The sequence below is a fragment of the Erpetoichthys calabaricus genome, chromosome 7, assembly GCF_900747795.2.
Source record: "Erpetoichthys calabaricus chromosome 7, fErpCal1.3, whole genome shotgun sequence".
Taxonomy (NCBI): Eukaryota; Metazoa; Chordata; class Cladistia; order Polypteriformes; family Polypteridae; genus Erpetoichthys; species Erpetoichthys calabaricus.
The window spans coordinates 42,115,931-42,137,851 of NC_041400.2; positions in this window are offsets into that span (position 1 = coordinate 42,115,931).

Sequence of the window (21,921 nt, forward strand, 5' to 3'; positions counted from 1 at the left end):
CGCTACTATTAAAATGATGGCAACAATTTGAATTAATATTCAAACTTTTGACCGGCATTTCAGTAGCCAATAAAAGTATCCAATGGCAAACGGACCAATGACCCCTGATATTTGGATTGGAAAAAAGCACCGTACCCTGCTGCATCAGGTTTTGATCATTATCACACAGTAAAGGAGCTCGAAGTAATTTAAGGAATGAAGGTTTGGAGAAACAAACTTAATAGAGGACAACAACATTCAATACAGTGAAAATGACCAAGAAATACCGGAGGATGAGTGCCCTTGGCCATACCTGGAGGTGTTGTTCACATACAGAGGGAGAAAAGGAGACAGCGTGCTAATGTAGTCCAAACTTTGTTTGCCATCTCCAGTGATTTTGGCATATAAGACTTCAGCCTCTAATCTCAAAAAACTCATTATGGTAAGAAAAGTTACAGCGATATTTTTGTGATATTGTTTTCATTTTTTAATATGTCTAAGGCAACTAGCTTGGCTAGATCTACTTGAAGCCAACAAATGTATCACTGAGCTAGCTAACCTGTGTGTGCACTCACATGCATGCATGCATAATTTATATTAAGAAATACTATCACAAAATATTAGGGGAACCACTTTCCTTATCTTAGGTTATATCACTTAACCCTTAAAGAGCCGCAGGGGCGGCAACACCGTCTGCCACATATAGAGCCTGTAGCAGGCTCAGTTTTAAAGCTAAACAAAGGATACTTATATCACATAAAACCATAAGAATAAAGGTGTCAGTAGATATCAGCTATGCACCCATGATAGTCACAGCTAAATTTAGTGATGCTCTTAATCTCGGGCATTAAGGTATATCAGAATGAAAATGGCTTGTGGTGCTACCCAAGTCTCCCCTTAAAGACATGCCCACATAATACTAATCCCATATAATTTGGGGCAAAAAAAACCCCACATTTTTTTGTATGCAATATTGATGTAAAATTTGCCTCTTATTTGTGAATATTTCTGCACACTGGGGCCCAATACACAGTATTTGACAGTATTAGAATTGCATAAATGGGTTTGACTGGAGAAACTTAATTTCCCCCCCTTCCCTAACATGTAAAAATGGATGTATGATTGGTTTCTAATGATTAAACAAATTTACCACACATCATTCTAAACAAACAAAGTTTAGCTTAAATAATTACTCTAGGTGAATGTTTTTTTTTTTGTTTTTTCTTTGGTGTTAAAAGTAGTGATGTTTAGAGTCTGACTGATATATAGTTTGGCTGATATAATTTATATTTTCCTTTGTATAATTCCTCTGGGATTGATAAGTACCATGACATTATTGTGACATCAGCTAGTCATCAACGGAAGACCACAGCCACACCAAACAGGCTCTCACCAAGTAAGCAAGCCAAGTTACCAGATGTGATGTTGGCAGCTGCAAGTAAACGTGTCCCTCAAGCAACTGTTGACAAGCTTATCATCAATTTCATATGTGAAGGTCTATAGTCATTTGCAGTGGTTGAATAACCAGCTTTCAAAAAATTCATTACCACATTGCAACCTTAAAGGCAAAGTCGTCTCCAGGTCCACCGTTTGTACCAGACTTTGTGACGCTGCTGTTGACACGAAGACAACTATAATTGCCGAATTGGGTAAAGCCAAATTTGTTGCAACCACCACTGAATTGTGGGTCAGCTCATCAGAAAAGTTACCTTGGTGTCACTTGCCACTGGACAGAGAAAGAGTCCTTGGAAAGAAGATCTGCAGCACTAGCATGTAAAAGATTGACAGGGTCTCACACATTTGACATGATTGCTTGTGCTCTTGATGATGTACATTGCCAATACAAGATTAGAGATAAAGTTGTAAGGTCGACAACTGATAGGGGATCCAACTTTTTCAAAGCTTTCCATGTGTTTGGGGCACAGAATGATGCAGAGGTAGATGAGGAGGAAGCAGACTTGGATACTCTTGATGTAAGTGACCATATTGAATTATCATGACACAAGTGTAATCCTTGATGAAGACTGGTATGGAATATCAACTACCCTCACATCAACAATGTGCATGTCACCTGTTAAATCTTGTGACAACTGCAGATGCAGCTTTTGCAGAGTGCATGAAAGGCTTTTCAGTGAAACCTTTCCAAAACACCAGGGCATTTGGAACAAACCTGGGTGATCTCATTTGGCTAGTGAAGTGGTAGAAGACAAGTGTGGGCTACAGATCATTCGTCCACATACAACACAGTGGAATTCAACCTATCTTGCCATTGAAAGAATAATATGCATCATTGATGAGAAAGGGGGAAGATGCCATGAGTAGTGTATGTGATGAATTCAAGGTGAAAATGTGAGTAATATTAAATACCTTGTATGGAGTCTGTCCCTATTAAAGTCATGATTGGTTTAGTTGTTTATGTTATACACATTTTATCTTCCAGGTTGAGTCCTGCAGAAGTTGTATTCCTCCAGGAGTATTGTATCACCATGAAGCCTCTCTTAAACCTTCAAACATTCTCCAGTCAGAGTCCAGAGCCTACATGGGATGGCTGCTACCAGTAATCCACCAACTTCTATCGAAACTGAACAGGCTAGAGACATCAAGCAAGACTTGCATGCCACTCATCAAAGCCCCTGCAAAATGGCCTGCAGAAGTGTTTTGGACAGGATCCAGACTACTGCTGCAGTTCTTTTAACCAAGTTCGAGACCTCCTGGACTGACAAAGCAGAATTCATAGAGGCTGGTAAGTTCAAATTTATATATTTGCGTGTTGCTATGGCTGCACAAGGGTATAAGTGTATATGTTGTTATATCTCAGTCATGACAAGCCTAAAAGGTTGTTGCTGAGTTCCTCAAAATATTAAAGTATCATTTGTTGTGATTTAGCTAATTAAACTCTGGATATTTAAAAATAGTCACATAAATTAAAGTAATTGTGTTCCAATTACTGTCTTCACATACCTGAAACAACATCTTGAAACCACGGAGCATGAGAGTGGGCATCAGCAAAGAGAGTCATCTGATGACGCTGATTTCTTCTCCAGACCACTCTCCAGAATGTTGCAAAGTCCCGTTGAGTTTGATGGATACCTTGTGTGTGCCTCAGACATCATGGAGCTGCTTCACTCCTTCAAAGCTATCAAGAAGCTATCTGTCAAGTTAAACACAGCTCTGCCTGCATCAGCTGCATGCGAACAGCTTTTTAGCTGTGCTGGTCTACTATTCACATTGTAAAAGGCGCTATATAGCGCCCGACCCGGCACAGATTCAGGCAGAGGCACGTACTTAAATAAATGCTTTTTATTTATCTTCAGCCGTGGGGCACGCCTTCCCCGTGTCCCACAGGCCCAACACAGTCCCAAAATACACTCACAATTAATGCTCTCTTTATCCACCTCAGCACCACCACCACCACCACCACTCCTCCTCCTCCTCCTCCTCCTCCTCCTCCTCAGGCTTAGTCCTCTTCCTCCCGACTCTGGCTCTCTCGAGTGGTGGTGGCTGGCCTTTTTTATACCCCACCCGGAGGCGTTCCAGTTGCTTAATTACCTGGCCCTAATTGACCTTCCGGGTGGGGCTGACGAGTCGACCAGCTGGGCTGGAAAGTCCATGCAGCTCCCCCTGGCGGCCATCCCAGCCCCCAACCAGGCTGTGGAGGACTCCATCTCCAATGGAGCCTTGCGCCAGGCTGGGGAATCATCGACCACCAGGGAGGCTGCCACCAAGCGTCCCGGGGGAGGTACTGAGCTGCCCATGGTGGCTCCCCCGGAATAGATGCAGCAGGGGCGTCCCTGCCGGGCATGGGACCCGGCTGTCCTTCACAACATCCAAACGAGGACGGATAGACTCAGTGAACTTTGAAAATCAGCTTTTTCTGAAACTTAACAAAAGGTTCAGAAAGTGAACTGTCCAAGACATGTTTGTTATGTCCAAGGCTTTAAGGCCCTTGACCAGCTGTTTGTTTGCAGTGCTCTGGTAAAAGTTCATATTACAGGCAAAACTCCTGTTTAATCTTTATTTGTTTAGAACATAAATTTCCTGAATTTGATCCATTCATATACTTCATCAGTAATGTAGAAATGTTTGAAGTAGCTGTTTTCTACATGGTTCTCCGATTTGATTCAGTGGTTATTGATAACTAGTCGTCTGAGTAGTTTTTGAGAAGATTACTTTGTACTTTTACTTAAGTACTTTTTTAACACTAGTACTTTTACTTGTAATTGAATATTATTTCAGCAATGTAACCGTATCTGTACTTAAGTAAAATTTTTCATTACTCTTTCCACACTGGAAACTAGAGCACCCAGAGGAAACCCATGCAGACACAGATAGAACATGCAAATATTTTCATGTAGGGAGGACGTGGGACACAAATCCTGGTCTCCTTACTGCGTGACAGCAGCACTACCACTGCACCTCCGTGCTGACCTGCTTCCAATTACCTATCCAATATTTTCTCTGTTAATATTCTCTTTTTGCCTCATAGCGTTTTTCTCCTAGACCTCTCTTTTGTTACCTTGAATTCTATCCAGAAAAGGTCATTCTTTCTGGGTACGATCTTTGCTAAACTTATCTTAGGCTTTCACTGGAACTCTCACGACTCACTCTCTGTAAACTGCTAGAAATCCCCCTTCTTTGTTCTAATTTTACTTCAGCTTTCAATGGCATGGATCAGTCAATCATCTGCCTTCAACATGGAAAAACAAGAAGCTGCTATGTATTTGGTTGGGAGGTGGTTGACTGGGGTCCATGCCATACCACTAATATTAATCCTTAATTCTCTCACTTCTCTAATTCCCCTCTCTCTTCTGGGGCTTACTGTGTCTATCTGGCTTCTCTCACCCATCTACACAGATATCAGTAAATGTTACCCCTATATTGACCCATTTTACAGGGCAATTTTTTTGGTGGTCACTGTTGGGGGAATGTTGCTGCCCACTGTTTTTACAATTTGTTATTCTATGATTGCTAATTGTTGTTTCTACTGATTAAACTCAAAATAAAAATTTTATAATCTACTGTATGTCAAATGTAGACTATATGGTGGGAAAATCAAAATATTTTGTTCTATAATAATGTACAACAATATTATGCCCAGCTAGGGAAATAATGACTTGCTGATTTGTTTTTTTGATAACTTTGGATTAAGTCCCTTAATTATATTAAATCATTTGCATGTTATTAGATTTATGGCAAAGTATGTTTTGAAAAAGGTACTATATAAACCCAATATTTTGTTCTGCAGAGTGGAGGACAGAAACACAAACTCTTGTAATAACACACTTACTTATACAATATATGCCACATTTTTTAAAATAAATGAAACCAGTTATTTGATAGCCTGATTTGCTTAGAACAAGTATTTTTTCTCTCTTTACTGAAAAATGAATAACGTGGTCTGATGTTACAAAACTCAGAAAATCCTATGAAATGCTTGTCTGCTGGGATTAATTTTCTGATTCTAATTATCATACTCTTTACTGATTCAGTGTTTTATTATACTTACTATCTTTACTTATTGTCTCTTGGACCTCATTGAGAACTTTATAACTTTTCTGAGCATTGAAATGCTGCAAATAAGTGTCTTCTATGTGGAAAAAGTCATCCAACGCACATAAATATATAAAAGAACCATTTTCTGTTTTAAAAATGTGCACATTAAAAATAAAATATGAACATTTTATAAACGGTAAATCATATTTCAGAGGCAGCTTTATTCTTAGCAGTAATTTCTAAATGATGTCAAGTTTGACTTTCATTTTAAGTTTTCATACTGCTTAATAAACTTCCCATATTATAATTTAATGTCATAAAACTCTGGAGAAATTAGTAACCTGAGTTGCCAACTTGCTGAACTTCATTCACGTCTCAAATACTGGTATAGAGGCCAGTTTCTAATTAACATACCAAATAAACTTGGCATCAGAATATATGAAAAAGAATTGCATCTCTAAGTTGGAGTCCAACAGGAAAAAACAAATTAATAAGCAAAACACAGTTTGAAAAAAATATGTAGTGGATTTGCATCTATTTTGAGAGCCCATCGAAAGACATTCTTTTTCCTCTGGTTATGTGTCTGCATGATTGGTAGCCTGCCAGGACAGCCCTATTCAATTAAAACAGTCCTTTAAAATATTGGTTAAAAAGCAAAATCAACCAATTATGCATTTTCTGATCCTGCTGATGCAAGCAGACAGCTATTTTCACAATAACGGTAAATCAGGAAAGAAATCTTGATAGGTATATTTTCCCACATTAAGTCAGGATGTCTTTGGAAAACAGGTTTCTGGGCATACCATCAGTATGTGGTAGAGATGCTACCCTCTTCACAAACACGCCGCTAGGATAAGAAACTCCCACTTCCGATATTACTTTTTATGGTCCTACCAGCCACGATAATTGAGGTTCAAATCCTTTGGCCAAGCTGTCTCTTTCTAATGATAATTTCCTCTCGACTTTTATGAATATGTTATGATTTTGGCATTTTCCATAAATGTAATTATATAATTAAGAAATGTCCAGCTCATGACGTATGTCCAGCTCATGACGTTAAACCGAGCCGAATAACAACGGCAAACGACTGGCGCCGGTCAAGTAACTGGTCTAACTCGCTAGTTGCGAGCAGGGTGTGGTGATACCCTTGGTAGTTAAAAGCTACCAAAACGGCGGATGAACCTAACAGAGAGGTAAACGGCGTCTACCTATGCTAGAGAACTAGCTTAGCAAGGAGAGGACTGTGGAACCATCTCGTGAAACAATCCACAAGAAACAAAACATGACAGGACGACTTAACAAAACGGAATGCCAGCTGGGCGGTCGCCTGGATAAACAAGCGCCCTGTCGTAGACTTAGGGCAACCCTGGGGTTTACTTCGATAAATGAGCTACAGGGAAGGACCAGACAAACAGAGAGGCTGATTGATGCAAAACATTATGCATCAATCGAAACATGGAACGTGAGGACACTCTGGAAGGACGAGAGCCTTGAACTGCTTGTTGACCATCTTAACAAGTGGTTCAGATGGGATGTGATCGGTCTGTCAGAGGTGAGAAGAATGAAACAGGGCTTAGTGGAACACGATGGACACAAACTTCTGTACTCAGGCGAAGAGAAAGTACATCAAGGAGGTGTCGGTTTGCTACTTTCAAAAAAGGCAGTCAAGAGCTTAATCGACTGGAACCCGGCGTCGCCAAGAATCAAGACACGATTAAGAGAACAGCGGAGGAGGTAATTGGCCTTAAGAGATACAGAAAGGCCCCATGGATCAGTGATGAAGTGCTCGACCTGTCTGACCAACGACAAGCTGTGAAGGTAATGAAGAACAATAATCCACAGGACGAGAATTTGAAACAACTATACTCACAGCTCAAGATCATCATAGACAAAAAGGTTGAGGAGTGCCGAGACGATTGGTTTAACAGACAGTGCTGCGAGGCAGAGGAAGCAAGCCGAAAAAACGATATGCGCACTCTCTTTCAAAAGGTCAAAACGCTCAAGAAAGGAGTCAAGTTGAATGAAAGGTGCAACAACATCAGAGACAAGGATGGCAACCTGCTTACCAAGGACATCGACATTCTCAAGCGATGGTACGAATACGGTAGAGGCCTCTATAATGCAAACATTGAAACGGATGGTGACGTTCTTGAACAATTATGGCCTAATTGCAAGAGAGAGGAAGAAGAGCCAGACCTTCTTGAAAGCAAAGTACGAGCAGCCATTACGAAGATCAAGACACGGAAAGCTCCTGGTATCGACGACATTGAAGGAGAGCTAATCAAAAGCGGCGGAAGAGCAATGGTTCAAATCATGCACAAGATCTGCAACAAGACTAAGTCTCTTGTAGTTACCATTCCAAAAAAAGGGGACTCCACCAAATGCGAGAACTACCGCACGATAAGCCTTATCTGTCACGCAAGTAAGATCATCTTGGAGATTATCAGGAGCCGGATGAAGAACGCGATCAAAGTGCAAATGGCGGAGGAGCAAGCCGGATTCAGGTCAGGACGCGGTACAATTGAGCAGATCTTCTCACTCAGACTGTTATGCGAAAAGTATCTCTCACTACAGGATAAAGAGCTTTACTTGATTTTCATCGACTTCAAGAAAGCATTCGACCAAGTGTGGCACCAAGGCCTCTGGAAAGTAATACATCACTACGGCATACACCCAAAGCTGATCAGTCTGATGGAGAACCTGTACACGCGAACGCAGAGAGCCATAAGAGTTGGAAGAGATGTGACAGAGTGGTTCCAACTAGCAATCGGAGTACGCCAAGGCTGTATATTGTCGCCGGATCTCTTCAACATCTATCTAGAGCACATCATGCAGGAGGCACTCGACGGACTAGAAAGCAAAGGAGCATGCGTGAATGGCAGAACGATTAACAACCTTCGTTTTGCAGACGACATCGGTCTTATAACTGAACTCCGCAGACACGCACAACTCCTACTAAATAAGGTGGAAAGCGTCAGTTCAAGATACGGACAAGAGATAAGCGACACCAAGACAGTATGGATGCTGCTGAGCTCGAAGCCTGAGCAAGAAACGAAGAATAGAGTTGAAGAGGGCATGTTGCTCAGAGGAAAGAAACTGCAGCATGAAGACAGTTTTAAGTATTTAGGATTGACCTTAACCATAACGTGTGACACCTCGAAAGACATCAGAATGAGAACAGCCATAGCCTTAAGTTCAATGAGCGACCTGGACAGCATCTGGAAGAACAAGAACATCAACAAGATAACCAAGATGAGACTATACAACTCGCTTATAGTACCGATTGCCTTGTACGGATGCGAAACTTGGACTCTTAGAAGTGCTGAAGAAAGACAACTGCTCGTGTTCGAGATGGCAGCGCTCAGAAAGATACTTGGAGTACGCATCATAGACAAGATGAGAAACGAAGACATCAGAAAGGCCCTCAACCAGACAGAAACGATAGTGCAACGAGTGCATGAACGACAACATAAGTGGCTAGGTCATGTACTCTGGATGGACAAGAACAGGATTGCTAACATCACACTACATGGAAGAGTGGACGGAACCAACAAGAGAGGGCGCCCAAGAACGACATGGGTGTCGGCAGCACTCTCAAGATATGACATGGGACTGCAAGATGTAACGCGGACGGCCCAAGACAGAGATCTGTGGCGTTTGATGTCTCCTCATGCTGGAGCCCACGTCGACGTGCAATTACAACACTGAGATATGGAGAAGAAGAAGAATAATTAAGAAATAGTGATATTTTGTAATAAAAAGAGAGAGACTCAGGAAAAGAGTTGGGGTCCAGGGTTAGAAAACGCCTTTAAATAGAAGCAGTCAGCTGCAGAATACAGTGAAAAGAATCAAGAAATCTTTGAAGACTAATACTTACTCCTAGACTAGACTATCTAGTGTTGGTCAGTAAGGGGTGGCACGGTGGCGCAGTGGTAGCGCTGCTGCCTTGAAGTAAGGAAACCTGGGTTCGCTTCCTAGGTCCTCCCTGCATGGAGTTTGCATGTTCTCCCCGTGTCTGTGTGGGTTTCCTCCGGGTACTCTGGTTTCCTTCCACAGGTTAGGTGCATTGGCGATCCTAAATTGTCCCTAGTGTGTGCTTGGTGTGTGTGTGTGTGCCCTGCGGTGGGCTTGCCCCCTGCCCAGGATTTGTTCTTGCCTTTCGCCCTGTGTTGGCTGGGATTGGCTCCAGCAGACCCCCCGTGACCCTGTGTTGGTATATAGCTGGTTGGATAAAGGATGGATGGATGGATGGATGGATAGTCAGCAAGCTTTTGTCATATTGAAGTCTATTCCAAAATGAACACTGACTTCTAGCATCTCGTGTTCTTATATAGATTGACCAGAAGAAGCAGGACTTCTGGGAGCTGGATGTACAGTACTGTGCAAAAGTTTTAGGCAGGTGTGAAAAAATGCTGTAAACAAAGAATGCTTTCAGAAATATAAATAATGATTGCTTATTGTTATCAATTTACAAAATGCAAAGTGAGCGAAGACAAAAGAAAAATCTAAATCAAATCAATATTTGGTGTTACTATCTTTTGCCTTCAAACCAGCATCAATTCTTATAGGTACACTTGCACAAAGTCAGGGATTTTGTAGGATTCTAGTCAGGTGTATGATCAACCAATTATACCAGAAAGGTGCTCATGATCATCAATGTCACACGTAGGTTGAAACACAGTCATTAACTGAAACAGAAACAGCTGTGTAGGAGGCTTAAAACTGGGTGAGGAACAGCCAAACTCTGCTACCAAGGTGAGGTTGTGGAAGACAGTTTCATGTCATGGCAAGATTGAGCACAGCAACAAGACACAAGGTAGTTATACTGCATCAGCAAGGTCTCTCCCAGACAAAGATTTCAAAGCAGACTGGGGTTTCAAGATGTGCTGTTCAAGCTCTTTTGAAGAAGCACAAAGAAATGGGCAACGTTGAAGATCGTAGACGCAGTGGTCGGCCAAGGAAACTTAGTTCAGCAGATGAAAGACACATCAAGCTTATTACCCTTCGAAATCAGAAGATGTCCAGCAGTGCCATCAGCTCAGAACTGGCAGAAACCAGTGGGACCCAGGTACACCCATCTACTGTCCGGAGAAGTCTGGCCAGAAGTGGTCTTCATGGAAGAGTTGCAGCCAAAAAGCCATACCTCCGATGTGGAAACAAGGCCAAGTGACTAAAGTATGCATGAAAACATAGGAACTGGGGAGCAGAAAAATGGCAGCAGGTGCTCTGGACTGATGAGTCAAAATTTGAAATATTTGGCTGTAGCAGAAGGCAGTTTGTTCGTCAAAGGGCTGGAGAGCAGTACAATAATGAGTGTCTGCAGGCAACATTGAAGCATGGTGGAGGTTCCTTGAACATTTGGGGTTGCATTTCTGCAAATGGAGTTGGAGATTTCGTCAGGATAATGGTGTTCTCAATGCTGAGAAATACAAGCAGATGCTTATCCATCAGGGAGGCGTATGATTGGCCCCAAATTTATTCTGCAGCAGGACAACGACCCCAAACATACAGCCAAAGTCATTAAAAACTATCTTCAGCGTAAAGAAGAACAAGAAGTCCTGGAAGTGATGGTATGGCCCCCACAGAGCCCTGATCTCAACATCACCGAGTGTGTCTGGGATTACATGAAGAGACAGAAGGATGTGAGGAATCCTACATCCACAGAAGATCTGTGGTTAGTTCTCCAAGATGTTTGGAACAACCTACTAGCCGAGTTCCTTCAAAAACTGTGTGTACAAGTGTACCTAGAAGAATTGATGCTGTTTTGAAGGCAAAGGGTGGTCACACCAAATATTGATTTGATTTAGATTTCCCTTTTGTTCATTCACTGCATTTTGTTGATTGATGAAAATAAATGATTAACACTTCCATTTTTTAAAGCATTATTTGTTTACAGCATTTTTTCACACCTTTTTTTTCAAAAAAAACTTTTGCACAGTACTGTAGGTAACATCATTGATCTTCCAGGGCGTCCTCCACTGTAGAGGCAAAGAGGGGCAAGGATCTGAAATCTGATTAGTTAACCATTTGTTCTGGCTTGTGTGTTTCTTTAAACATGGTATCTGACAGAGGAGCTGAATGGAGAAGATGGCAAGGAGACAGAAGGTGAGTACATATGGATATAAGTTGCTTCAGCTGCAGTCAGAAAAAACAAGACATCTCTATGTGTATATTTTGGGACTGTGTCAAGGGAGAAAGTAATTTATGTGCACCATAGACTTGAAAAATTAAACAGTCACACACTCAGATATGTGTATATTTAAATGTAGGTATATTTCATTATTATCAATCCATTTACTGGATCCACTAAATATAGTGCGAGGCTATGAGAAGTTGGGCCTATTTTAACAGCACTGGTTATAAGAACAAACATTATTAGCTCATTTATATGCAGTGTGGTGGATGGCCAGGTAAGGGCCCCAGCCGGAAGGCCTTCATAATAGAAGGACAGGGGGAAAGAGTGTGCACAGGGCATTATCTCCCCTGGATTACTAGATGGCAGCCCCCCTGGTTTGCAGCGATGCCTTGGATTCCCACAGAGCGTCATGGGAATTGGAGTTTGCTGACTCAGCCCTGTTTTGTTGCATGGTGGCCACCAAGGGAGTGCTGTGGGGACTCCAGAGCCCTATTTCGTTAGGCTTCCGTTTCACCCAAGAAGTCCTTCCGGACCATTCTAATGGGCCACCAGGTAGTACTCCCAGGTACAGCATTAAAAAAAAAACCCACTGCATTATTTGGGAAGCCAGAGTTGGGAGGAAGGAGGATAAAGCTTGCCAGGAGGAGCAGAGGAGGCACAGAGAGAGAGAAAGAGAAGAAGGCCAAGGGATGCTGTGTGCTGCTTGTGCTTTAGTCTGTGATTATGGTGTGTGAAACTCTTCCCTGTAAGAGTTCAACACAATAAAATCCTCTTGTATATTTTATACACTTGTGTCCGAGCCTGTCTGTGTCAGGTCTGGGGAGCCAGAGCACCCCCTATAGTCCACAGTACAGCATAGTTAAGTATAGAACACTAAAACACACACCTGAAGTGAAAAGAAAATCAAACTATCCATCCATCCATTCATCCATTGTCTCCCGCTTATCCGAGGTCGGGTCGCGGGGGCAGCAGCTTGAGCAGAGATGCCCAGACTTCCCTCTCCCCGGCCACTTCTTCTAGCTCTTCCGGGAGAATCCCAAGGCGTTCCCAGGCCAGTCGAGAGACATAGTCCCTCCAGCGTGTCCTGGGTCTTCCCCGGGGCCTCCTCCCGGTTAGACATGCCCGGAACACCTCACCAGGGAGGCGTCCAGGAGGCATCCTGATCAGATGCCCGAGCCACCTCATCTGACTCCTCTCGATGCGGAGGAGCAGCGGCTCTACTCTGAGCCCCTCCCGGATGACTGAGCTTCTCACCCTATCTTTAAGGGAAAGCCCAGACACCCTGCGGAGGAAACTCATTTCAGCCGCTTGTATTCGCGATCTCGTTCTTTCGGTCACTACCCATAGCTCATGACCATAGGTGAGGGTAGGAACATAGATCGACTGGTAAATTGAGAGCTTTGCCTTGCGGCTCAGCTCCTTTTTCACCACGACAGACAGATGCAACGCCCGCATTACTGCGGATGCCACACCGATCCACCTGTCGATCTCACGCTCCATTCTTCCCTCACTCGTGAACAAGACCCCGAGATACTTGAACTCCTCCACTTGGGGCAGGATCTCGCTACCAACCCTGAGAGGGCACTCCACCCTTTTCCGGCTGAGGACCATGGTCTCGGATTTGGAGGTGCTGATTCTCATCCCAGCCGCTTCACACTCGGCTGCGAACCGATCCAGAGAGAGCTGAAGATCACGGCCTGATGAAGCAAACAGGACAACATCATCTGCAAAAAGCAGTGACCCAATCCTGAGCCCAAATTCAATATCAAACCAAAAATGCAACTTTTATTGTTAAAAAGACTACCAATATCTATACATATTAACTTATTTTCACGTACTCTAATAACACTTTATATAACATAAAAAAGGTCTAAAATATTCAGTTAAAATCCAGAATACCAAATTTCAGCCATTCATCAGAAAGTGTTTATGCATTTAAAAGGATAAAGCCCAGAGGAACAGTGGCTAACAACCCAGTACCACTCACTCCTGCAAGTAGAAACAAAGTATTTCATATCCCCCCTTCCAATGTCCATTAAATAAGTACAGAAAAACTAAAAATAAACAATATAGTATGACCACACTTGCTGTGCTGTTGTATTGAAACATGGCAGTATAAAAATATAGAAGACCAAATTAAAATGATCAAGTCATTATGAAATACAAGGCCTCAATCAAATGTCAAATAGATACCTTTCATTACCGTATCTAATCCTACAGTAAGTATTTTACAGCTTCTTTAAATGAGCCACTGGAGACAAATGGTTTCCCTCTCACTACGCAGTACTCATGTTTAAAGTGAAGCTGTCATATGTGCTTGGCTTCACAATTAAAGATTTGAGCAGTGTTTTACTGCACAGAGAGTATCCTTTACTCAGGACATGAGATTAAGGACAAGACTCATGGATGCAAGGATTAACTGTAGTATATAAAATATCTAGTGCCATGGAAGGTTGGCCCTGGGCACACAGTCTCTGTTCATGTTCCAAAGCATCTGGCATGCCCTATACAAAGACAGTTTCTCAGAAAATGTGTAGAGATGTTTCTTCTGGTTGTCATGCATGCACGCCAGAGGGTCACCTTCCAGGCTCACCTAATGTAAGTAGTACCACCCTGTGGCACTGTCGCTAATGGTCTTGTCTCCTTTTTCCCTCACAGCCTCGAGACACCACCCCTTGAGAGCAATAAAGCCATGGAAAGCCCAACCTCTGCCAGTCCACCCGGTATAAAAGGATGATGTGCAGACCAAGACTAGAGTATGTTATTGAGTGATGGCTAAAGGGAATTGCCTCTGAGAAGGAGTGCATACAAGTACATACTTTTTAACTGCTTTTTTATTTGTTTTTGTTTGGAATTAAACACTGTTTTGCCCGATTGGCACCCCAAACATTTGGCTTTTGCCTTGCCTCATCATTCGCCCCGCTACATGGTGCAGTGCATGATGGGCAATAACTGTGTTTAAAGAGATATGATGCTTGTAATAGGTGAAGGTCTATGTGACTGCATTTTCACCAACAATTTCCACTTTAGCATTAAGTATCTAATAACAGGTTCTATAGTGTTTTTGGCTCTAATGAATTTGTGAATAGCCTTCATTTAACTCCTTCCAGATGGGTTTTCTAAATGAACTTGATGATGTCCAGATAGAATATTGGAATGTTCCAGCTGTAGGGATAAAGGCTATTCTACAAGTTCCAGCTTAGCTTCTTTCAGAATGTCACGAAAAATGTGTGTGATATCTATTGTCTGCAGATACTTTGGTGTAATCTGTAAACAATTGGTGAATGCTGTTCCATGCAAAGAAGGATTACAGCCCATTAGAGATTTCTGGAATTCCCGTCTCACACTTGCTGGGCTTATTGAACATGACCGCCCTGTTTACCCTGTTTATTTTGTATCAACAGAAAAGGCAAAACACTTGTTTGTGTGGTTTCTCTGCTCTGCAAGTGGGGGTCATTCATGGGACATGTTTGTAAGGAAAAATATATTTTAAATAAAGAATAGCCGTAATAACCATTAGGTTCATCAGGTGGACGTCCCATATTACAAGCTAGATGAAACCCTACATGTGAACAGCTGAATTCTTTATGACAAGACTGAGGAATATAACAGAGCAACTTGCATAACACAGGTAATAAACATATTAGTTTGCACCAATCAGCATACAGACAAATGGTACATTCTTTAGCACACCTTATATCTGAATTTTACCTAATGGTCCAAAAATAGTTAAAGAGATTAAAAGGCTTTGGCACATATCTACTCTATATCTAAAGACAAACTTTATAAATATTAATTCTTATAAAGGCCAAAATAAAAAGTGGAAATTTTCATTATTTCATTGTTCCCTTGCTAACTATGCAGGGTATAAATGGAACAGGATATCTTAGTTAAACAGAACAGGCATTCCCAAAAGAAGTTCACATAAAAATAATAAAACACACCATGATATATTGTATTTTTCTGCTACATATTCCGAAATATGAACAAATATTAAGACTTCCAGGTACACTTACACTTTTCAGGTACACTTAAATAAATGCATTACATACCTGGTGTCTGTATCCCCTGTTCTTCTCGAGTTTCAGCTTGCACTTGAACCTGTATGCATCCCTTCCCGGTAACCGTGGAGAATTTATGAAGACAAGAGAAATATAGTACAAAAGAATGGATTTATTTTACTTTCTTTAAAATTCAGCTTTGACTCCTCATATACATTGCAGTACTGTATATATTATAATATATACTGTCACACACGTGCGCATGGGAGGCAGGTAAAGGGGGTGGCGGAATGCACTGACTTTTTTTCTCACTTTCTGCAGACTGTTCATGGGAAATTCCGCCTGGCCCTAATGACGACACTTCTGGTGAGAGCCCATGAACGAAGAGACTTCCTCTTCCAGCCCTTTTGATGACGTCACGTACAGGTCTGTACCTATGGAAGAGGACCCATCCACTTCCGCCCTCGATTACTTCACTTCCGTTTCTGGCCTTTAAACCTGCCATATTTAACTAACCTTGTCAGTTCTGTTTTGGACTCTGTTCTGAGCACATCAGTGCCAGCAATTTAACCATTTGCAGCCAAGGAATATTATTTGGGTGGCTGCCCCAAAACTTTTTATGACCCTTGTGTCTGCCTTTTGTGACAAAACATGCATACAGTCAAAAAAAAGCCATGGAACAATACAATTGTTGGCTTGTGACAATTTGAAGCCTTGACAGGTTTTTATGCCCGCACTTTTCACTGACCTGCACTATATATGGATTAGTACAAATGTAGCATATTCAGTGAGCTATTTGTAGATTCTGCTGACCAATGCTCTTTATGGATTGGGTTCTATTCTTACCAATTTAGTCCATTCTATCTTCATGTCATAGCTGCCTGAAAAGATGTTGCTTCCTTTAGTTTGAAAATGTATGTATTTATGTAAGCTAAACATAAGCCCTTTAAAAAACATGGTTACAAATCACAGTATTGCATAGTAATGTTCAACCACTGCCATTTTAGGTCCTCTTTTTTTTACTTTTTAGTCATCAAACCTCAGTGCTGCCCTGTGTCATTTAATCTTTGCCATCTAACATTTATCACTTCTCACTTGCTATCTACCACTTGTCACATGTCATTCATCACTAATCAGGTCTTTCTAATCACTTGTCACTTCTTGCATATTATTCTGAAGCTTTTTTTTTTCTTCATATCAAAACCAACCACAGTTGAGTAGTAGAGGGAACAGGCAACCTTGATGTATAATATTACTTGATACATACTTTCATATAGAACGTGATACATATTCACTATATCAGTGTATTTGTATTTAACCTTAAATGATTTCATAGAAATAGAAAACTAATATGCGAGCCAAATCAATTACTCTATTTAAATTCATAATTGCACTTACTTGTATCAATGCACCACTTAAATTTATTCACTGTAAAATGTTTGCTCAGAAAAACCTGAAAAATGAACAACAGGCAAGCCAAGTTCATTCATTAACATAAACGTAACATCAACACTTAATGACTCAAACATCACTTGAAGTAAAGATAGAAAATATTTATGTACCAAAAATGATACTGTGTGGTACAGAAAACACATGAAGCTCTTCTGTTTTCTTTGCAAAAAACCTGCTAGTCAATTTAGAGAATCTGAATAATATGGCTAACTGAAGGACTAAGATGGCAGCTTCGAGTGAAGTCTAAACCTACTTTGTTGCACCTGTTTTCAGTGCCTAACAATGGTCAGGAAAGGCCTCAAACAGAGTAGTTTATTTTTTGGACATTGGTTATGCTATAAAATTATTTTTTTATATACAAATTGTTCATAAGTCATAAAAGTGGGAACATGCAAAAACAAAAAGTGAAGGCCTGACATCTCATGATATCTCTTAGATATGCAACAGGTTTGCAGCTTTGACTTTTGTGGTTTGAGCTGTAAAAGTGACTTAAGTATCCATGAACTAACATGTTACACAAAACTTCAGGGAAATTAATACTTTATTTATAATTTTACATAAAAGTCAAATAAATTGGCATTTTCAACCTTCTGTTAATAAAGTGTCTCACTGCTGCAATACACTGTATTTGATTGGGCATATGTTACCAGTCTCAGGCCCACCTGGGTCATGTACAGTGATAAAGTGCCGAAAGCATAAAAGAAGTTGGTTAAACAATGATACGTACCAATTTCCTTTGTTTAACAGTAGTGTATACATATTTTTATTGGTTAAACAAAAGTACTATTGTTCACTATCAACAGGTACAGATATTACTTTATTTTAATTAGAGACCAATGTACCCAGAACATGTTAATTTTCAAACCAAGTAAATTCAGACGTTTTCTAAGGAAATGGACAGTTTTGTTATCTCAGTGGTCTATGTTGATGAGATACCAGTCAAAGCAGTTTGATCATCAAAACAAGTGTGCTATCATATTTGTCTCCACTTACCCGTTACCAATTTTCTTCAGGGATAAGTGTACACATCAGATTCATTACCAGGTAGGTCTACTGTCGCCGTTACGATTAACACATACCTAAATACATAAACCTGTACGCATACACACAGATGCTTAGCACAAAAGTACTTTATGAAAGACGTATACCCATGCACGTTATTCCCTAGAACGTTTACTCACAAAAGTACCATATAAATAACACATGCACAGTCCACTTTCCTTAGTACTCCAAGAGACCTACTTATCCTAGGCAAGAAAAGCATGCAACGTCTTAGATATTTCTAAAATATGAAAAAAAGTTTCTGTTTTAACGATGTGTTTACACAGATTATTGTAGAAACGGAACACACAAGAAATGCAGGTGTTCCAAATAACTATATTATTTCCATTCTAAAACTCCAGCACTTCACTCCCAGATAATCAATCAAGGCTGGAGCTGGCAGAACTTTGTGCCCATTCTGCAGAGGTGGGGGAATGGAATAATACGCTGCTTGCTGCTTGTCTTGATTGGCATATTTACAAGACAAAAGACGCTGACGGAGAAGTGTGAAGGGATTTAAGGTGGGCTGGATTTACGAGTTTTTTTGTAGGCTTTGGTAATTCTAGTGTTAAAACTGTTTTAGTTGATGATAAAATGTTAGTCTTTTCATCTTCCCATCGCAAGTCATATTCTGAAACTGCTTTTCCTGGTGAAGGTCATGTTAGCATTAGGTCCAGTAGGTCAGCCCAGACTTTAGTGTCCCCAGCTACACATTCTAGCTGTTCCTCGGTGATTCCCTGGCATTCCAAATCCAGCCAAGAAATCTAATCCCTCCAGTGTATCCTGGGTCTGCAGCAGGGTCTCCGCCCAGTGAGATGTACCTAGAGCATCTCTAGGGGGAGCAGCCCCAAATCATTTTTAAGATATGCCCAAAACTACGTCAACTGGCTTCTCTTCATCTGGAGGAGTAGAGGCTTTACTCAGAGGTTCTCCTGAATTACTGATCTTCTCACCCTTTCATGGAGTGTCAGCCCAGCAGCCCAGTGAAGAAAACTCATTTTTGCTGCTTATACTCACAGTCCCATTCTTTTAGTTATTAACCACAGTTCATTAACATTAGTGAGGACAGGGATGTAGACTGATTGGTTAACCTGGAGAGTTTTGTCTTTACACTCAGCTCCCATTATGGTAGAGTGCACACAAATTCCAAATTGTTCATCTTACCAATAACTCTCAAACTAAGTAACTAAGTTCCCACATATAGCTATACATAAATCTGGATATATGTACAGTGGAACCTCTGTTCACGAACGTCTCGGTACACGTACAAATCAGTTTACGACCAAAAAGTTCGCCAAACTTTTGCCTCGGTTCATGACTATACACTCGGTTACGAACAAGCCAGTTTCCCTTTCAGTTTGTACATGTTCAGTCTCTCCCTGTGCATTTCCTGTGCAGCGAGCAAGAGAGAGACAGCGAGAGAGCGCAACACACACACAGGAGGGCGAGAGAGACAGATGCACACACACAGGCAGCACGAGAGAGAGAGACGCGCACACACACAAGCAGCACGAGAGAGAGAGGGGGCTGGATGCATAAGGTAGGAAGGCAGTTAAAGAATAAACTGGGCTTGATTTTGTTTTCACTTCTGTTTACAGCAATTGGTTCGTAGCGTGCATTGTTGCAATGTTACTTTTCTTGGTGGTTTATTAAATTACGGATTTTTTCAAAGGTTCATTTTTTTCCCTGTGCTTAAAACTCATTAAAAAAAAGTGTTTTTAGCCAGCGGTTGGTAGCGCTATAGCGCAAACTATTGCAGTGTTAGTTTTCTCTGTTGTTCAAGGTTTTCTCAGTGTTATTCAATGTTTTTACATTTAGTTTACTATTACTACTATGTCTCTCAGCTGGCCTGGGAGCACCTTGGGAATCTCCCAGAAGAGCTAGAAGAAGTGGCCGGGGAGAGGGAAGTCTGGGCATCTCTGCTCAAGCTGCTGCCCCCGCGACCCGACCTCGGATAAGCAGAAGAGGATGGATGGATGGTTTACTATTACGCTGTGCATTCTGTGGTTTAATTAACTATATTTGTGCTTAAAAAAATATATTTACATACAGTTCGTATGGTCTGGAACGGATTAATTGTATTTACATACAATCCTATGGGGGAAATTGCTTTGGTTCACGACCAAATCGGTTTACGACCAGAGTTTTGGAATGAATTATGGTTGTGAACCGAGGTTCCACTGTATATATTTTTGTTTCCAATTAAATTTTAAAACTGGTAAAGGCAAAACGGTGTATTCCAGATTTTATATTATCTTGTTTATGTTGCCAGTGTTTTTCGACAATAAAGAAGTAGAATAATGGATTTTCACATTGGGGAATCCATATTCTTATTCTACCATGATGAACAAAATTTCACTTCCATGTAAGGGTTATTTTATAAGCTTACATTACAGCTTAATGTCATTTTCTTTAAATTTAGTTTTTCACTATAATATGCATCCTATAGTAAGTTTAAAAGGAAAGGGTCTGTGATAAGATTTTAATGGTACAAGAATAGGGTGAGGTACCTTTACAGGAGAAGTAATTTTATAAGTATACTTATGCTTTATGTATTTATGTTTTCTTTTTAGCTTTTACATTCCCATTACAAAAGCCTTGCTGCTTTACTTTTATGCTTCTTTTTAATTTGGAGTTTTGTCTCTTACTATATATTTGTAGAGTTTCCAGTATGGAGAATCTGTTTTTGCATTTATGCTTTGCACTGTGGTTAGCAGTCCTTCTTCACAGTGCCCATGTATGGTTGTTGTCTGTGTGGTGTTTTCATGTTTTTCTTGTGTCAAAGGTGTGCATGTTAGGTTAGTTTCACGATTCCCTATGTGAGTGTGGGTGGGAGTGTGCACGAGTAGGCCTTGTGATTGACTGGAACCTTACTCAGGGCTGTAACGTGTCTTGTATCCAGGTCTGCTGGGATACCCTCTGGTCCACTACAACTGTTTATTAGATTAAACAGTTTTTAGGATAGGTTACTTCAGTTAACAGTAAGAAGCATCCCTCTTTTGTTTGGCTGGGATATACATTTCAAAATGAATGATTAAAGTGTAAAACAAGATGTGTATCTGTGAGACTAAATTAGAAATATGCTTAAATTTAAAGATCATCCATCTTGTGCTATAATATACTTGTAAATCACTTAAATACATTTTCTACTTTGAAGATTGATTGATTAATTTATTACAACATTAGGGGCACATTTATTTTGCATTTTACTGGCTAAATGTTTAGTCCCTCAGTAGAAGTAAATTTGCACTGCTCAGCTCTGCTTAGAATTACTTTTAAGCATTAATAGCAATATTATTTTGTTCGCCAAAGGAAATACTGAGTAAATACTGACAGCATATGTTAACAGTGTGACATACATTTTAGTCAGAAATACTACAGTTCTCCAGAAAGAAAAGCGTTACAGGATCAGTCATCCCTGTGTATAACTGATGTCTCTAAATGTGCCTTCACAGGGATTAAGGCATAAAGCAACTGTGACTGCAAGCGAACTAAACACATACATGGGCTTATGTTTATGTGAACCCATGCACTCTACCATGAAATACTGAACAGTCTGTTACTTTATTTTAAAAAATGCAATGTCCTCTTATGATATGCTTGCTACTTAGCAGACACTATAGACTTAGCCTAATTTTCATTCCCACGATAAAATTCGAATGCACTCATTCACCTATTAAATAATAATAATGTTATGTTAAAGAAAAATGGAATAATCCACCACAATGGAACAAACAGATATAATAGATAAAAAGATGCACCTCTCATTATAACATGCTATTGCACTTGTATGGTAATGTTTTTTAAATTTTTAATGAA